General features: G+C 31.9%; 1 protein-coding gene across 1 annotated transcript in view; it reads left to right on the top strand.

The window, feature by feature from the left end:
• The first annotated feature begins 10050 nt into the window (after window positions 1-10050).
• LOC129957117 (pyruvate carboxylase, mitochondrial-like) overlaps window positions 10051-16604 on the top strand; it is a 108014-nt gene continuing 101460 nt past the window's right edge. The window contains exon 1 of the mRNA XM_056069292.1: window positions 10051-10069. The gene's annotated coding sequence lies outside the window, so the exon portion shown is untranslated. The remainder of the gene's footprint in view (window positions 10070-16604) is intronic.

Below are 16604 nucleotides of genomic sequence, written 5' to 3'. Positions count from 1 at the left end.
AGTACGAAACCACACTGTGGGTTTAAATGAAAATGTTATTCAAAATATACAGCATTGACCTGAGCACAACGATTCCATTGATTTAGGAGCCGAAGGATTCCTTGTTCCCAGAATTCCTATGGCTGTGGCGAGACCCAGTCTTTCACCGCCTCCTTGAGTTCGCCGTCCGAGTTGAAGCGCTTCCCTTTCAGAAGTTTTTTCAGGTAACCATACACATGAACATCGCAGGGTGACATACCCGGGCTGTAGGGCGGATGATCGAGCTGCTCCCACTTGAACTTGGCCAGTTCCGCATGTGTGACCCTAGAGACGTGTGGACGCGTGTTATCATGGAGAAGAAAAACACCCTCCGTGAGTAGCCCCGGTATTTTGTGCTTGATGGACCTGCGTAGTCTTCGGAGTGTCTCACAGTACACATCGGAGTTAATGGTTTTTGCAATGTGAACGAAATCCTATCTTCACATGCGGACGGTGCTCTTTATAAGAGCCTCTGCTCTCTCCTGCGCATGCTCCGATTTACGCCGGAAACTCCAATCGCATCTCTAGATGTATCGCTGCGTTCTCCCATAGCGGCATAGACAAATATGTTAACGATTACGTTGTTACGACGTTTCGTACCTTTTCATTTGAACACCCCTTGTATGTAAATTTCCACTCTCAACGCTAAAATAAATTTGTATTTATTTTGCCTTTGTATTTATTATGCATTCATAAAAGCTTTTGCTTTTCAAAATTATTAATAGCTTTTGAAAAAATAAGCTTTCCATAATTTTTTTTAAATTATCTGATACAGTTTTAGAAGATTTTACAATGTTGGGTACCGTAGATATTTTTTTAAAAAATAAAGATGTCAGGTACAGAAGAGTTTTGGTTATATTAATAATTTATATTAAAAAAAAATTAACCAGAGGGAGCTTGATGTTCCTTTTAACACTGAATTTGATAAACAATCACTTTCCCCATTATTCTTTTGTTATAAGATTGTTATAGGTACTTCACGTTTTGCTAATAAATACAGAAATATGAAAACTGTTTTAATAAAATTTTTAAGATAATTATTTAATAGTATTAATAATTTTTATTTATTAATATTTAATTAATATTTTATGAGTAAAATGCACGAAATGAACTCGTCCTTGTGTAATGCTATCAATTAGTATTACATATATTTTAATTTTCTCCCTTTTGGCGTTTAAAGTATTCCGCTGATAACAGCTGATTTCAAATATCTTGATTGTAACTTTATCTATGTTGTAAGTACAAATTTTGCTCTCCAAATCACAAAGAAGGTTTTAATAAAAATTTCATTAGCTTAGAATTGCATCCGATTAGAAATTTCATCCGTGACTTTATTTGCCCTGAAGAATAATTACAAACATTTTCAGGAAGGAGAATATCTGAACTGAACTCTGAATTACTGAATATTCTGGCTATCTGAATACTCTGAAGAATATTACATTAATTCAGGAAAATCATGATTTTTTCAATAGAAAATTTAAATTTTCTTCTTGGGTTTTTGCTCATAACACGCAGAGTTTCCATTTACATTACTCGGCACTTGCGTATTATGTCACGATATGCTTGAAAAGTATTAGTATCGCAATTCGAAATAATACTTTAAATGTGTGAATAAATAAGAATACTTGTAGTAGATTTTTAAGTACGCGTACGTGGAACACAGTATACTTTTTGTTCCATCCTTTCGAAGCAAGACATATAAGGCAGTTTATACAAAAAAAAAAAAAAAAAAAAAAAAAGGAGAAAAATCTGTTTAAATTCTATTAGATTAAAGAGATATCGGGCTTTGCAACGAATAGAAATTCAGTTCATCTTTAAAAGAAAACTGAAAAGTGGTTTCCACAAATAGATATTATTAAAACACGCAACTTTATTATAGTTACATTTTCCCGACATTTTTTAAATATATTTTTGAATAAAAGTTTCAATTATTTTCGAAATAAATTTTAAATATATTTTTGAATAAAAGTTTCAATTATTTTCGAAATAAATTTTAAATATATTTTTGAATAAAAGTTTCAATTATTTTCGAAATAAATTTTAAATATAATTTATACCCATTTATTAAATAAAATATTGAATAAAGGCCATTGAAGGTGGAGTTTCTTTCAAATATATTTCCTTTTTTATTTCTTTTTTGGGAAGTAGATGGCAACTGAAGAAAGAGAGCAATCATCTAATGCGACGAAACAGATATTTGCTTCAGATATGAGCATTTCTATAACATCCTCACAGTCCCAAAACAACTCAAAGAAAATGTATTTCTTTCTTCTAACAGTAAATGTAAAAGGAGAAGTGGCGTAAGTGGATCTTGAATCTATGCATATTTATCCACTTTATCACTTTGAAAGAATGTCTCAAACCAAGAGATAAGCATTCTTCAAAAATGGTTTCCTACCTTGAGAGAAATGAGTTTCATTGGAGATCGAAAATGGTTGCAACAAGGTGAAACATCCTTTGAATCATTATCTTTTACCCCTCTTTAATTGCTGGCATACGGCGTTTACATTAGACCCATTATTGCGCGGAGACGCCCAATCTCTGCGACTGCTTCTCTATTGTCCTCATGTAAACACTTCGAGGAACGCTATCAATATAATGGCAATAAGTAATTGTATTTAGAAGGGGACTTAGTACTTGACAGAAGTCGTATTTATGATAAGGAAGATGCCTTGCTAGGATTTTTAAATAGGTAACCGCCTAAGGACCGGTCATTTTGAATAAAGGAATGAGGCCTTGAGCTTTTTTTTATGGTACTTTTTGGAATATAAGTTTGTGCTTTCATTTAACCTATTTCGTAAAATGACGAGTATAGCTCGTTATTGAGTTTTCATGCCATATAACACAGTGACGAGCGATACTTGTTATGCAACTGTAGACATTGCTGAAATAATAATACATTTGGTAAAAAAAAATTGTATTGAATTCGGAAACCTTATTATTATTTGTGTTTATATCATGAATCACTATCATATATTGTTTACCGTCAGAATTTCTTGGTACAAAAGGTGGTCAAATGGTCGTTAGTCAGCAGGATTTCATTCTCATGAACATTTAGAGCGTTCGATCCATATGTATTCTTTACCCAATGCAAAACGTGATGGGAACTAAAGACCTCGATGGATAATAACAGTGTAGTCTATGAAGATCAAAGTGATTGGAAAAATTCTGAAGAAATAAGCATACATTTACCTGATACTGGCAATGAAACTAATGATGAATGTTACCAAGAAAACGAAAACGACTCATAAGTAATTCTCGTGAATGCTTTGTAGTAGTAGACACATCATCAGAAGAATGGATTTGAAAGGAAACGGATAATGCAGCTGAAATAAAGAAAATGACGCGAATGCATGGCTCAATGGCTCTGATTTGCCAAAAATTAAGTTTAATCCGAAGTCATTAGAGGCTTTTGAGGAAGCGTTGAATATGAACTTCGAATGACAATTATATCCATATCAATAATCTAATTAACAATATGTAAAAATTATAAAATGAAACACATTTTATTAAATAAAAAATGAAATGGTTATTTCATGCACAATTTTTCATTATTAAATCTTACCGAAAGGGTTTCACTTACAAAAATCGTGCACTCGAAACTTCAAATAGAAATCACGCGTCAAGAATTTTAGAACACTATTCTAATGCTATTTCTAATTAATAATTTTTACTTTATGTCGTTTCAGAAATCGGAAAATTATGGCAGATGATAATGCTAAAAAATGCCTTGTCATAGTTAAATAGTAATTAGATTATGCTAAAAAATGTTGCTCTTTTTTTAAAAAAAAAACTATTTTATACAAGTTATTTTTAAATTTTAATTTTGCATCTTCATATATGCAAGTTATTGAAATCAAATCTATAAAAAATTACCAGTTACTAAATGTTTTACCGTTTCAACTTGTCGAAATTCGCTATTTGAAACTGCTTATCTAGAACTTAAATTGAAATCAATAAAAAAAGAAGCCTTTGGAAGTTGGACGTATCAATAGCTTCAAATTTTTGATATGAAAAGATTTGCTGCCTTTGTTTACACGGGGGGGGGGGGGGAACCACACAGTGAAACTTCTTTTTTCGTCAAAAATTCATAAATACTGATGACATTGTCAGAAGACTCATTGTCGCTGAGAGCTAGCCACCTTGCAAAATATTCAGCTCGTTTTAGATGCAAAAACTTGTTTAATAAGGCCTCTAATTGTTAAAAAGTAAACTCTAATTGCTATTTTTGTAATCTAATCAGCATGTTGACGACATCTGTTATAGGGCAATTCACTGATGACATATTTTCTTGAAACATGCTATCCCGCTGCTATATACTTGGTGTGGACAAGCATTTCTCTTTAAAGATATTTTGCAGCATTTCGAACATTTTTGTAGCAGAAATTGAATTGTGGAACACATTTTAGTGGACAACTTTTTCTCAATTCAATTCACCATTCTGGAAAAACAGAGTTAAAAGTTCTTATCTCACAAAAAGCATTATAACCACACACACACACACACACACACACACACACACACACACACACACACACATGAATGTGCACTTCGGAGCAATTTTTTAAGTTTTAATTAGAATTAAAATTAATTAAACATCAAGCAAAATTTATTCATTTCCAGGCGATAACAAGCGTTAATATTACAGTACAAAAAAGATTTTAATATTTGCTTAAAATTCAAAAACTTATCTTTTCAGAGTTAATTTTTTAGCATATGAATTTATAATTTTAATTTATTTTGTAAAACATTTTAAGCACATTTTTTATCAATTTATTTCACACAAAAAAAAAATACCGCTTAACTGGTACTAGCACGTACGCGTGCATAGAAAAAGAATTAGCTGTTCAAGCTGTTAAAATTAGCTGTTATCAACGTGTTGCCATTACACTGACAAAAGCTTAAATTAAAAAATTAAATGAACTGCAAACTAAACCTAGGAAAGTGAAATTTTCAGTACGTCTGTGAGAAATGAAATGTGATACCTTCTTAGAAAGATAAGTGTAAGGTTTCTGTGAACTTTTAAAGTATCTAGATTATTATTTCAATAATTCTGTTGTTTTTAAGACAAATATTGTTTATATTTGAACAAGTTATTCACTCTAATCAAATCCAAATGCCTTATTTTTAAACAATTAATATTAGGAATATACATCTAATACGAAAAATGTATTGAATGAAGTAAAAAAAAACCTATTTTATACAATTTGAGTCAATAAATATTATATTCTGATAAATAAAGTTTATATATATATACTTTTTATTTTTATACAGGCCTTTGGTCCTATTAGAAATATTTAGTAAGATATTTTTCCGACTCTTAAATAAAAAGAAAGATCCACTCAGTTGCGATTAAAATTGAATGAGTTATGAAAATTTTTTATATCACTATCTTATAAAAATTCGGGATTTTAGACAATTTCAATGATTATCTCACAGAAGATATACCAATGAGCGCCTGGAATTTCCGAAAGGCTGATTAGTCTAAAATTATAAAACTGTTGATTCTCCTAGAATAGTGATATTCGGAACTTCATGACTCGGCCAGATTAGGTCGATGAATAATTATTTTTTGATTTAAAAATTATTTCCTCATGTAGGATGAAATATCATAATTAACAAAATTAAGTTACTTGTTCGTATACCGTAAGACATGCCAATAGATTGGCATTTTAATCTGCAAACTTTGAAATTCGGCATCTGGCATTTGATTTATTTCATCCAGGAGGCATAATTTATACAGGCAATAGGCGATGTCAATTTACAACACTTAAGACGCAAGTGCGAAAGAAACATAAACTTTTCCATTCAGTGATTTTTACGATGATAGGGATTTCCTTTACACGCGTCGACTTGGGAAATGGAATCTTAGGTATCTTAAAAAGCATGTTTAAGGATTAAAGAGTTTTATCCCTTCACTCGAAGAGTAAGAAAATGCTGAAGTCATCAGTTTTCTGGAGCCCTTGTTAAAAATACTCAAATAAGAAGTGTGAATTGGACCAGGAAATAAGAGAACATTTTGGAATGAAGTCAACATGATCTAATTTAAGATAAAGGCAATTAATTAAGATTTGGATTTTAAAATATCACTATGTATATAGATAGATAGATGTAACTGAATGATAGTTTAAAATTAATTAAGAACCTTACCTCATTTAAATCCTTTTCATAGATTTCAGATTCGGTATCAGCTTTAATTCATTCCTAGCTGGTAAGCTTAACTTTTCCTGGCAAAGATTCATACCAATGAGATTAACACTCCACAAGACCATAAGGATTAGATAAAAAACTAACTACCATCGCACCAGCTTAAACTCTACTGAAATTGATCATCATTTTGAACTTATTAATGAAACAACAAAAATTCGCATTCATAAAATATTTATAGACTATTTTCAATAAAAAATCTAGCACCCTGTCTGAGAATGGTGTCCTTTGACTTGCCCGTATTTCCCTGCTCAAATTTGTATTCATTTTTCGTCAGCAATCCAAAGCAATTTTAACGCAATGCTGTTCTCAAACAGACGATTTTTTTTTCCGATTTGGCGGGAGTCGTATAGTCGTTTGACTTTGGATTTTTACATTTAACAATCAAAACAAAGAAGAAAGGTCTGAATAGAGAATAAGCAAACAGAAGAAATCCGCTGACAGATGAACTTTGCAATATGTATGCAGCATATAAAAGTGCAGTGTGTATATATATATATATATATATATATATATATATATATATATATATATATATATATATATATAACAAATGGTTAAATTTGGAGTAAAAATAAAGAAAAATCAACGAAAAATTTCTAAACTGAAAAGTTTCAGAAGCATTTTAAATAAACATACTCAGATTTTTGCCTCAAAAAATTGAGAGTACATCAATAAAAGTTTTGTAATATCTCGCATAGAGAGAAAGTGTCAGTATTTAGTTGCATGTCTTTTGGCTTTTATAATGGCCTCTAAACGTCGTGGTACCGATTTGACCAACTTTTGAATGGTATCTGAAGATATTTTATCCCATTCTTCTTGCAACACTTGTTTTAAATGGGTCCTGTTTCTAATTTTGTGTTTTTGGACCGATGTTTCGAGTGTGGCCAACAGATATTCAATGACAATGATGTCACATATGTTTCAATAGAAAATACTATTTGAATCTTCCTGCTTTTACGCGCGTGATATAATTATAATGATGTATTCAATTCATTTAGATTACTTATATTAACAAAAAGATAAAAATAAAAGTGTCCTGTGAAGTCATTAAAATCATATTCTTTTAGTGATCAGGCGTATAGTTCTAGAGTATTTGTTCCAATTTCGAATTAAATGTCCCATTTATCTTGCCATTATTTGCTTTTATAAGATTAAACGCGATAAGTTTTTTTCTCAGGTTTTTAATATGTCCAGAAAATGTCTTATTTTATTGAATAATCCTAATCAGGAATGATAACTCGTAATTTTTTTTTAAAAAAAGTTGTTTGAAGTTTTTTTAAAATCTAGTTTCTTAATATAAATGGGACGTTTTTAAGAATATGAAACATTTTATCTTTCAGAAATGGATTCCATAAATCGCTTTAAAATATGTTTAAAAATGATTATGGCAGCAAATAACAAAAATGTTTCGTTGTACATTATCTCGTTCTTCATTCATTCTTCGATTTTGAAAGAAATCATATAAAAAAAACCAATTTTATGCATCAAAAGAGGATTTATTTTTATTATTTTTTTCCAGATAAAATAGCAGGCATACTTCTCTTAGATTTGTCCCTTCCACACAGAAGGGCCGCGTTGGTCTGGTAGTAAGGTCCCGGTTTCGGAACCAGAGGGTTTCAGATTCGAGACCCGATTCCACCGAAGACCCATCGTGTAAGCGAGCCCAATGCACGCTAAATCAGTTGGAACCAGCTGGTGTGGTGTGGAAGCCGTCGGGGCTAAACGTCCTTCCGCTGGTGTAGTGTGGAAGCTTGAAGAGAGAGTACCAGCTCAGGTGTCATCTGATCGGGGTTCAAAATGACGTCCCGAAATAGCCCTAGTGTTACTTAAAAGTGGGACGTTAATGCAATGATACTAAAATAAACCCTTCGGTACAGATGCTCTCCAAAAGAAGCGTTCCCGCAGGAAGAGACCGATTGTACGCACAGGCAGGATCAGTTTCTTCGGATAACATTAACGTGTATCATATTTCATAAAAATGTATATAATGATTCGTATAATTAGAAATAATTGATGCTTAACAATAAAAGAAATCACACATTCTATTGTGATTGTTAATACTTAAAGGCGCATCAGGCTATTGATGCTAAATATAAAAGCATAAGAAAAAGTAAATATTTTAAATAAATATTTTTTTTCTAGATACTTCATAAAAATTGTCATAATTAATACTTAATAGCTGTTACCGAATTTAAATTCCTTATACTTTAACAAAAAAAAAAAAAACTGTTATTCAGAATTTACGCAGAAGCTTAATGAGAACAAGAGCGCACGCCTTTTCTCTACGATCAGTCTATATTTACATAAGACATAAGTATTTAATCAAACTGGTTTCACAAACTATTACAGAAGAACTAGTAAAATCAGGTACCAAAATTCGTGACCTTAAAATATTACCGCGAGACATCAAGCTTTAAACCAATGGTTTTCTTTTGAAGTGACTGGATTGAGTGTGACCTTCAAAATGCGTAACTAGAATGACTTTTGAATATTAATGCCTTTTCTGCGGTGTTTTCAAATACCAACCACCTTTCGCTTGTGGCTACTTTCACGCATACGAAGTTTACAAGCAGAAAGTATTGTTTTCCTTAAAAATGCTGACCTCGAAATATAGATGAATTTCCACATTTCAGGTCTCCATGAATTCGAAAAATATATTTTTCGAATTATGTCTGCCTGCCTACCATTATGTCAGTATGTGATCACAAGTGAACCAGTGGTTAGTGGTTTCACCAAATTTTCTCGCATCCTTTCTAATTAAAGTATTATCCATAGAAAAAATTGCATAGCATTACCGTACAACAGTTATGAAGTATTCAACCTTGGCGTGAATTTAACATTTTTACTAAATACATTTTGATTTTTTTTTAAAGATTAATACGGCATTGGACTAAAATTAACCGAAAATCAGATTTGTGCTTTAAACGCATTTTTTCCATCCGACTGAAACAAAAATGAGACACAAAACTGAATTTGTAATCACAAAATCATATCTAAATTTGATATAGCAAGATTATGCAATAACTTACAAAAATACAATGACTTCATATATTTAAGTCATCGCATTTTTGAATTATCGCATACACATGTATCAGAAATTACAGACAGACGGATAGGTAATCCTTGGTTAGATTTGGCGCGAAATTCGATTTGATTTATGCCACAGAAGTTAAACTGTGTACCAAATTTCATCTATTCTAGCTCTCTTCATTTTGTAGTTGCCCTGGTAACTCATATACGAATAATCAGGCTTCCTCAGAATGGGTTTTGCCCAAAATGCGATCGAAATCTACGAATTTGGTATAAAGACAGTATACCAAATATTCTAGCTGAAAGAGTTTTTTATTTATCTTTGTCACAGATCTGTCGAACAGATCTGATTTATCTTCGTCACAGATAGACGGACGGATAGCCATTTTCCAAAAATGTGTTTCAAACTGATGGAGGTCTTAAGTGTGGAGATTCTTCAAATTTTTTTATTGTTACAATACTTTCTCTATGCTACATATACGAAAAAGTAAAAACCTGTTTCCCGGACAGAACTGAAATGAAAAGAGTCATCAGAATCAAGAGGTTGTATTTTTTGGCCCTTGCAATAGTTTTCTCTTTGCATATTTCGTGCAGAAGAATGCAGAAAACCGCCTGCTGAAGGAAGATTGCCACTTGCCTAGCGCAACACTGCGGCGCACACAAGCGCACGAATCGAAATCCTGGAGGGGAAATTCTGTGGGGAAAGACGCAGGCGAGAGATGGAATTGTCTCGGCAGGTGAAATATTCAGAATCCGACAGCTCTTTCTTCCTTGAAGAATAAGAAAATTCCTTCGGTCCTGCGCTCCATCTGTAGGTAGAAATTTTAACTAAAAGTCAAAGTGAAAATTTGTAATCGATTTAGAAAGTTTTACATATTTATATTTAACACGAATAGTTCCAAGTATTTTAAGATAAATTTTGAAATCATTTTTTTTTTACTCATTATTTTATGTGCTGGTTGTTAAATTTCTTAATTCATGTAATCTTGGTACAACGCAGTGTTTTAATACTTCTCAATTTTATTATTTAATTTAATTGACATTTCATAGAAAAGGTTTCATTTCGAAATAAGTTTGAAAAGAAATAGAGATGATTACGATACATTCAGTGATGCTAGATATAAAATTCTTTTCGTTTTATTGTTTTATGTATTAGGTAATGAATTGTAAATAAAAGTCTAAAAACTGGAAAAATATTGAAACAAATAAATATCTAATTTTTCCGACATTAAAAAGTGTGTTTTTAAAAACTATTTTTACTAAATTTATTTTATAATAAAATATTAAACTATAAGCAAAGTATTTTGTCTTGTCTACTTACGGAGGCAAATTTTTGAAAAATCCCTCTGATCAGCTATTTCAGCTCATTTTCTGGATTATAGTGATTGCAAATAATGAAAAATATTGATCTGAAAATTCTGTGTCAGTTGATATTTTGTAAAATGTGTCAGTCTGGGTAAAAAATAGTGAAAATTGCAACAAAAACCAAAACGCTTTACAAAAAATTCTATTGCACATATTCCAATTATTTTTTGCGCAATATACTTACAGCTATGGTGAAGGGACTGAATAAGAATCTAAGAAATATGTGCATTTTCAAAAAAGTTATAACTAATCGAGTATTTCTATAGTGAAAATTTCACAAAATTCTTTGTTGGAAATTACATCAGGCAGCTTTAAAAGAAAAACTATTCAATTCAAAGTTATATGTCTAGTCCATTGCCTTTGGAACAGTTAAGGTAACATATATGCAAAATTTCAAAGTAATATACAGGGTGTTTATAAAGTCCCGGACCCATTTTGATGTTTAATAACTCATAAAATAATAAAGATATAAACAAACTTTTGGCATTTATTGATGGAATAACTCATATATTTTCCTTTTCAGGTTTGAATATTTTTACTTTTGTAAATATCGTCTGCGCTTGTGGTTAATTTCAGATAATTTCATTTTCCAGTCTAAATATCTGTACTTTTCTAAATATTGTCTGCTTATTAATTGCATTTTTCTCTCTTTTGTTTTTGGCAACTATTGCAATGCTATGTTTACTTTTGATGTGTTTGTTCTATGTAGTACTTTTGTATGTGATGTTTTATTCGAGCGGATATTAAGGAGAATGCATACACCACAAGAGAAAGCACAGATTTTATGGTGGTTCATAGAAATGAAATCGATAGTGCAAGCACAGAGAAATTTCAGAAGAATTTATCAAAAAGATCCTCCATCCAAAAACAGCATCTTGAGGTGGAAAAAGAATTTTCTAGAAATTGGAAGTATCGAAGATAAGAAACGTTCCAGACGTCCTTGCGCAAGTGATTTTGATGTTGAGCGTGTCAGAGAGACATTTTTACACAATCCTAGAATATCTGTGAGATCAGCGGCAACAGAATTGGATATCCCAATTTCGACGGTGTACAAGGTTATTAAGAAAAAATTAAGACTGCATGCATACAAAGTTCAAATTGTTCAAGTTTTGGAACCGAACGATAGGCCTAGGAGGATGGCCTTTGCAACAGATATGCTAAGAAGGATAGAAGATGCTGCTGATTTTCTGAAGAGCATAATGTTCTCCGATGAAGCATCCTTTCATGTTTCTGGCATTGTTAATCGCCATAATGTGCGCAAATGGCTCTGTGGATGCCGACATGCTTGTCGCTACCTGGCGTGAAATTGACTATCGACTTGATATTCTCCGTGCGACGAAGTGGGCACACGTGGAAGTTCATTGACAAGGGTCATGAAACTTTTTGAGTCTATTTAACCATTTATGTTATTAATTTAAATCTATCTTTATTATTTTATGAGTTATTAAACATCAAAATGGGTCCAGGACTTTATAAACACCCTGTATTAATAAGTTTTTAAGATATCACGTTTTGCGTATAAAATTTTTTACGAAATCCAAGTTTTTCAAAAAAATCATTTAAAGTTTTTATTTGTTTTGAACTTGAACTTGGATATAAAGAGTGAGGGATATAGTGACAAAGGCTGTTATCCCATAGGAGCGAAAAAGTTACAGTTAATGAATATCAAAATACTAGAGGGCTTGAATAAAAATGCTTAGATTGTGTTTGCTCTTCATTTGTCTTGTACTAAAAATACTTTGTAAAGCATAAACAATGTTCAAAAGCAGATGTAATTGCCAATCCTTTCAGCATAAAAACTACTCAAAATGTATTCTAATACGCGTAGTTTGCTGATCGAACATATCTTAAAATAAATTATAATTCATAGAGACATGCATTTGATAAAATTTTGAAAATCATTCAACTTCCGGTTTCGTTTTCAGCTACAGTGGTTTATAAAACATCACATATCTCGGTTTCTATTTATCGTAGAATTAAAACGAACACAGATTTGGAAACCCAAATAAAGGAGTTTTAAAATAAAACAATAAAAAAAATTGCGAACTATGACCAAAACTGCCTTTTAAACATAGACAGATGCCTTGACATGTATTTATGTTTATGCATATCAAAATTGGACAGATTCGAAAACATTTTAAAACAACCTTTCAATTCTAAGAAAAATGGAAATTAATTTTTTAATCAAAAATTTTAGAGTCAAAATGAAAATCTTAAATTATATGCTGCAGACAATGCGATGAGGAAATAAAGATACAAAACAAGGAAAATTCTTAAACATTCATTAAAAACTGTAATATATTAGAAACATGATGAAGTTTCAGTTCGTTTAAAATATTTCTATCAGTACTTCTTTTTTTATGATTTTAGTTTTTATCTCCAGATTTTTTTTTTAAATTATGTCCTCATTACTTTTTTTATAACATTATCTTTACTGATAAAATCAAGAATTATTTAGTTACAACAATTTTCTTGAAGCGCAATGTGTGCAATGGTAAAGAATATTTTATAATTAAAACATAATTGTTGATGAAAGATGTCTGACATAAGAAGTATATCGTTACGATATCTGTCAAAGGCAAAATGTTATAAGAGTTTAAAAAATGTCATTTAAAAAATTATTTTATGTTTAAAGAATATTTTTTTCTCTAATACGAAAAAAAAAAAAAAAAATCTTGAACAGAATGAATAAATAAATTCAATTTGCTGCACAGAAACATAACACAAAAACTAAAAACAAATTCAATCTATTTGTCTGTTTATCAAATATTTCACAACAAAGCTATGAAACACATAAACTTTCCAGTGAAATACTAATCGTAGAAAAATAATATAATATACTAATTTTAAAAATAGTAAAAAAAAGGACTAAATACAAATGATACAATATGAAAATCAGAAATAATTATCACGAAAATTGCCCATGCTTTGAAAAAACTAATTAAAGCTAAATGATGCCATTCCCCCGTTTGTTTATGATGCGTTGCGGTAGTTGAAAGTAACAAATAAATTGTATTAAGTAATTTTATCACAAATTCGCTATTACTGGAATATTCTGGAAGACGTATGTGTGGTAAAATCCAGTGAATATAATGCAGCTTCATTTTAAAATTATATTCTAATATTTACAACTTTTTTTGGAGAAACACTAACAATTCGAACGAGTGCGGTTAAAGTCTTATAAGTGCGGTTATGAACGAAACGTCTTTAAAGAATAAACATAAGTTGCATTTTACAAGACTGTGATAATTAAACATAACAAAGAAAATATTCAGAAACACCAAATGACATTCTTGCGATTTTCTCTGGAGCACGATTAATTAATTAAAAGTAAACAACCAAACGATAAATTAAAGTTGCTATATGAAAATCTCAGTTAAATAAAAGTAAAAAACCAAACGATTAATTAGTCGCACTTCTGAAAATGACGTCACTTCGTAAAAACGCCGAACAATCTCCCAAATAAATAATTTTAACAAATATTGTTGTTTAAAATGGTAAAATAGAATCAACTAAAAATAAGAGCTCCTGATTTCCTCAATCACTGCTAATTGCTGCTGTCCGGTATCCCGGATGTCAGGTTCGAAGCGATTGATAAAAGCATGTTTTTAAGATCATTCCTCAAAATTTCGCTCTCCGATACGAGTCTATTCTCGGAATACTCATAAAAACCTCAAAACCGAATTCAGGACACTTCCATTCACCATTTTCAGATGCGCAGAGACAATGCGGAAGGACTTTGGAGCGATTCATACCAAATAAGTGAGATAGCTGCATATTAATACACGTTACTTCCGGCTGAAATTCTCTTTCAAGAATAATCAAAGGAGGCCTTTCAAACTTGGTTGATGTGTTTTTATCGTCCCTGATGTCAGCTGAACACACATCGTCACTGAAGATGAAATTTACCCACAATCTTTCTGACTGATCAGATGAATTCATTAAGATTCCATCTTGCTTGTTCTGGACATCAGTGATACCAGTCTTCTGATTGAACTAGCTGAGTGTTTGAACAAGGTTTGCGGTAGTCGGTGTTTGAGCGGAAAAGCCTGGTCTTTGACCCAAAACATTCGCGGTGGTGAGTGTGCCGGTACTCTCTCTCTTGCTTCACTCGGAGATGGGAAGTGTCATGACACTCTCCCTTTTCCTCCTGCCAAGTATGACATTTGCACACATATACTCCATTCTGTCTCTATTGAAAACTGACAGCTTTATGAAACATTCTTTTTCCCTTCTATAAGTCATAACAGGAGTATTATAACGCTTTCTGTTATCTGTCTTGGAGAATGGAGAATGTCTCGGTAGTTTGCCTTTTCTTTCTGTCAGGTATGGTAAATATGCACAGACACGCTAGTTTGTATCTCTGGAAGATGGACAGCGTTACGCAACATTCTCTTTTCCCTCAATTAAACATAGCAGGAGTGCTATAACACTCTCTGTTATCTGTCTTGGAGAATGGAGAATGTCTCGGCACTTCCCTTTTCTTTTTGCCAAGCCCGACGAATGTGCATAGAAACTCTGTTTTGTCTTTCTTGAAGGTAAACAGCGTTTCGCCACAATTCTCTTTCCCTTCTATCTAGTGGAGCAGCAATGCTGGAGCACTTTTTGGAGATGGTAGCTTCTCGGCACTGTCCCTTTTCTTCCTGTCAAGTTGTGCATTGACACTCTACTTTGTCTCTCTTTAAGAAGAACAGCGTTACGCCACGTCCCCTTTCACTTTTCTCAAGCACAGCAAAAGTACTGGTTCCTCTTGGTCTACCGTCACCGTCACTTGGTTCACCGTCTCTGCTTAAGAGATGATGAACTTCTCAGCAAGCTCCCTTTTCCCATCCAGTAAAATAATTTTACATAGACGCTCTGCTTTTTATTTTTCTTTTGCTGCTGTGCTTTTTATTTTGATAAATCTGATTTTTACTCTGTCGTATATGAAGCATGAAGTACCGTAATCATTAAAAAATTCTTATACCCATCAAAGATTTTGATGAATTTCTATGTTTTAGACCTCTCTCAGTTCCAAAAACACTTTTTTGGAAATGCTTATCTGTGAGCTTTGTCCATTTGCTTTGAGCTAGATATATAGGATTTGGTATACGGTTTGTTAAAATATATTTAAATTTATCTCAAATTTTGATCGAAATTCATTCAGTGGAAGTCTTCCTGTCCTGCCATACGAATATATGTTAAGGCGATAATCAGAAAATGAAAAGACCTAAATAGATAAAATTCGGTACATAGATTTAACATCTATATTGTAGACATTTATCGAAGTTTGAATCAAATCCAACAAGGTGTTAACCATCTGTCGGTTTGTACTTTCAGACACTCGTAAACGCGATGAACTAAAACACGGAAGTTTAAATATATCAAATCTGGAATGTAATTTTGTCACTTCAAGTGTATTTTCATGCCAATTTTTTTCAATGGGTTTGGGAAAAGCGCCTCTAAAACAGAAATTTGGTTTTTGGATGCTATTGATTTGATTTGGAGGCTATAAATTCCCGCCAAAATTTAATGTTTTGCAAATATTGTACGGCAAGGCGTTTTCTGGTTTAACACTTTTATTAGAAAGTATAAAAAAAGGATTATGACAGACCTTTCTAGCTGGCTGTAATTTTCTTTATCCTTTTGCTGGGCGTAGTATAGCCAAATATGGTCATTGTGCCATAAAGCCCTCACTTAATTAAACCAGTCTGCAAAAGTGTGTTTTTAGGTTTCTGAGAGGTCTGATTAATGAAGATTCTACAAACTTCTTTGTTCTAATTTTTTGAAGATTGCAATATAGTCTCTTAGTACAGAATTAAAATGGATCTGAAATTATCAAAAAAGATGGCAGTTGTGAGAGCGTTATTTATTTGTATTTCAGTTGAAGTGTTTAAAAGAAAAAATTTTAAGATAAGATTGCTGTTTGGAAATCACTCCAGAAAACAATTGCTTCCGCTGAGATAGGAATAAATCGGCGATATCCCTGTCTGAAAAGAATA

This window comes from Argiope bruennichi, chromosome 2, assembly GCF_947563725.1.
Source record: "Argiope bruennichi chromosome 2, qqArgBrue1.1, whole genome shotgun sequence".
NCBI classification, from domain to species: domain Eukaryota; kingdom Metazoa; phylum Arthropoda; class Arachnida; order Araneae; family Araneidae; genus Argiope; species Argiope bruennichi.
Note: the sequence above shows the minus strand (reverse complement) of the source record. Positions and strands in the feature narration are given on the sequence as shown.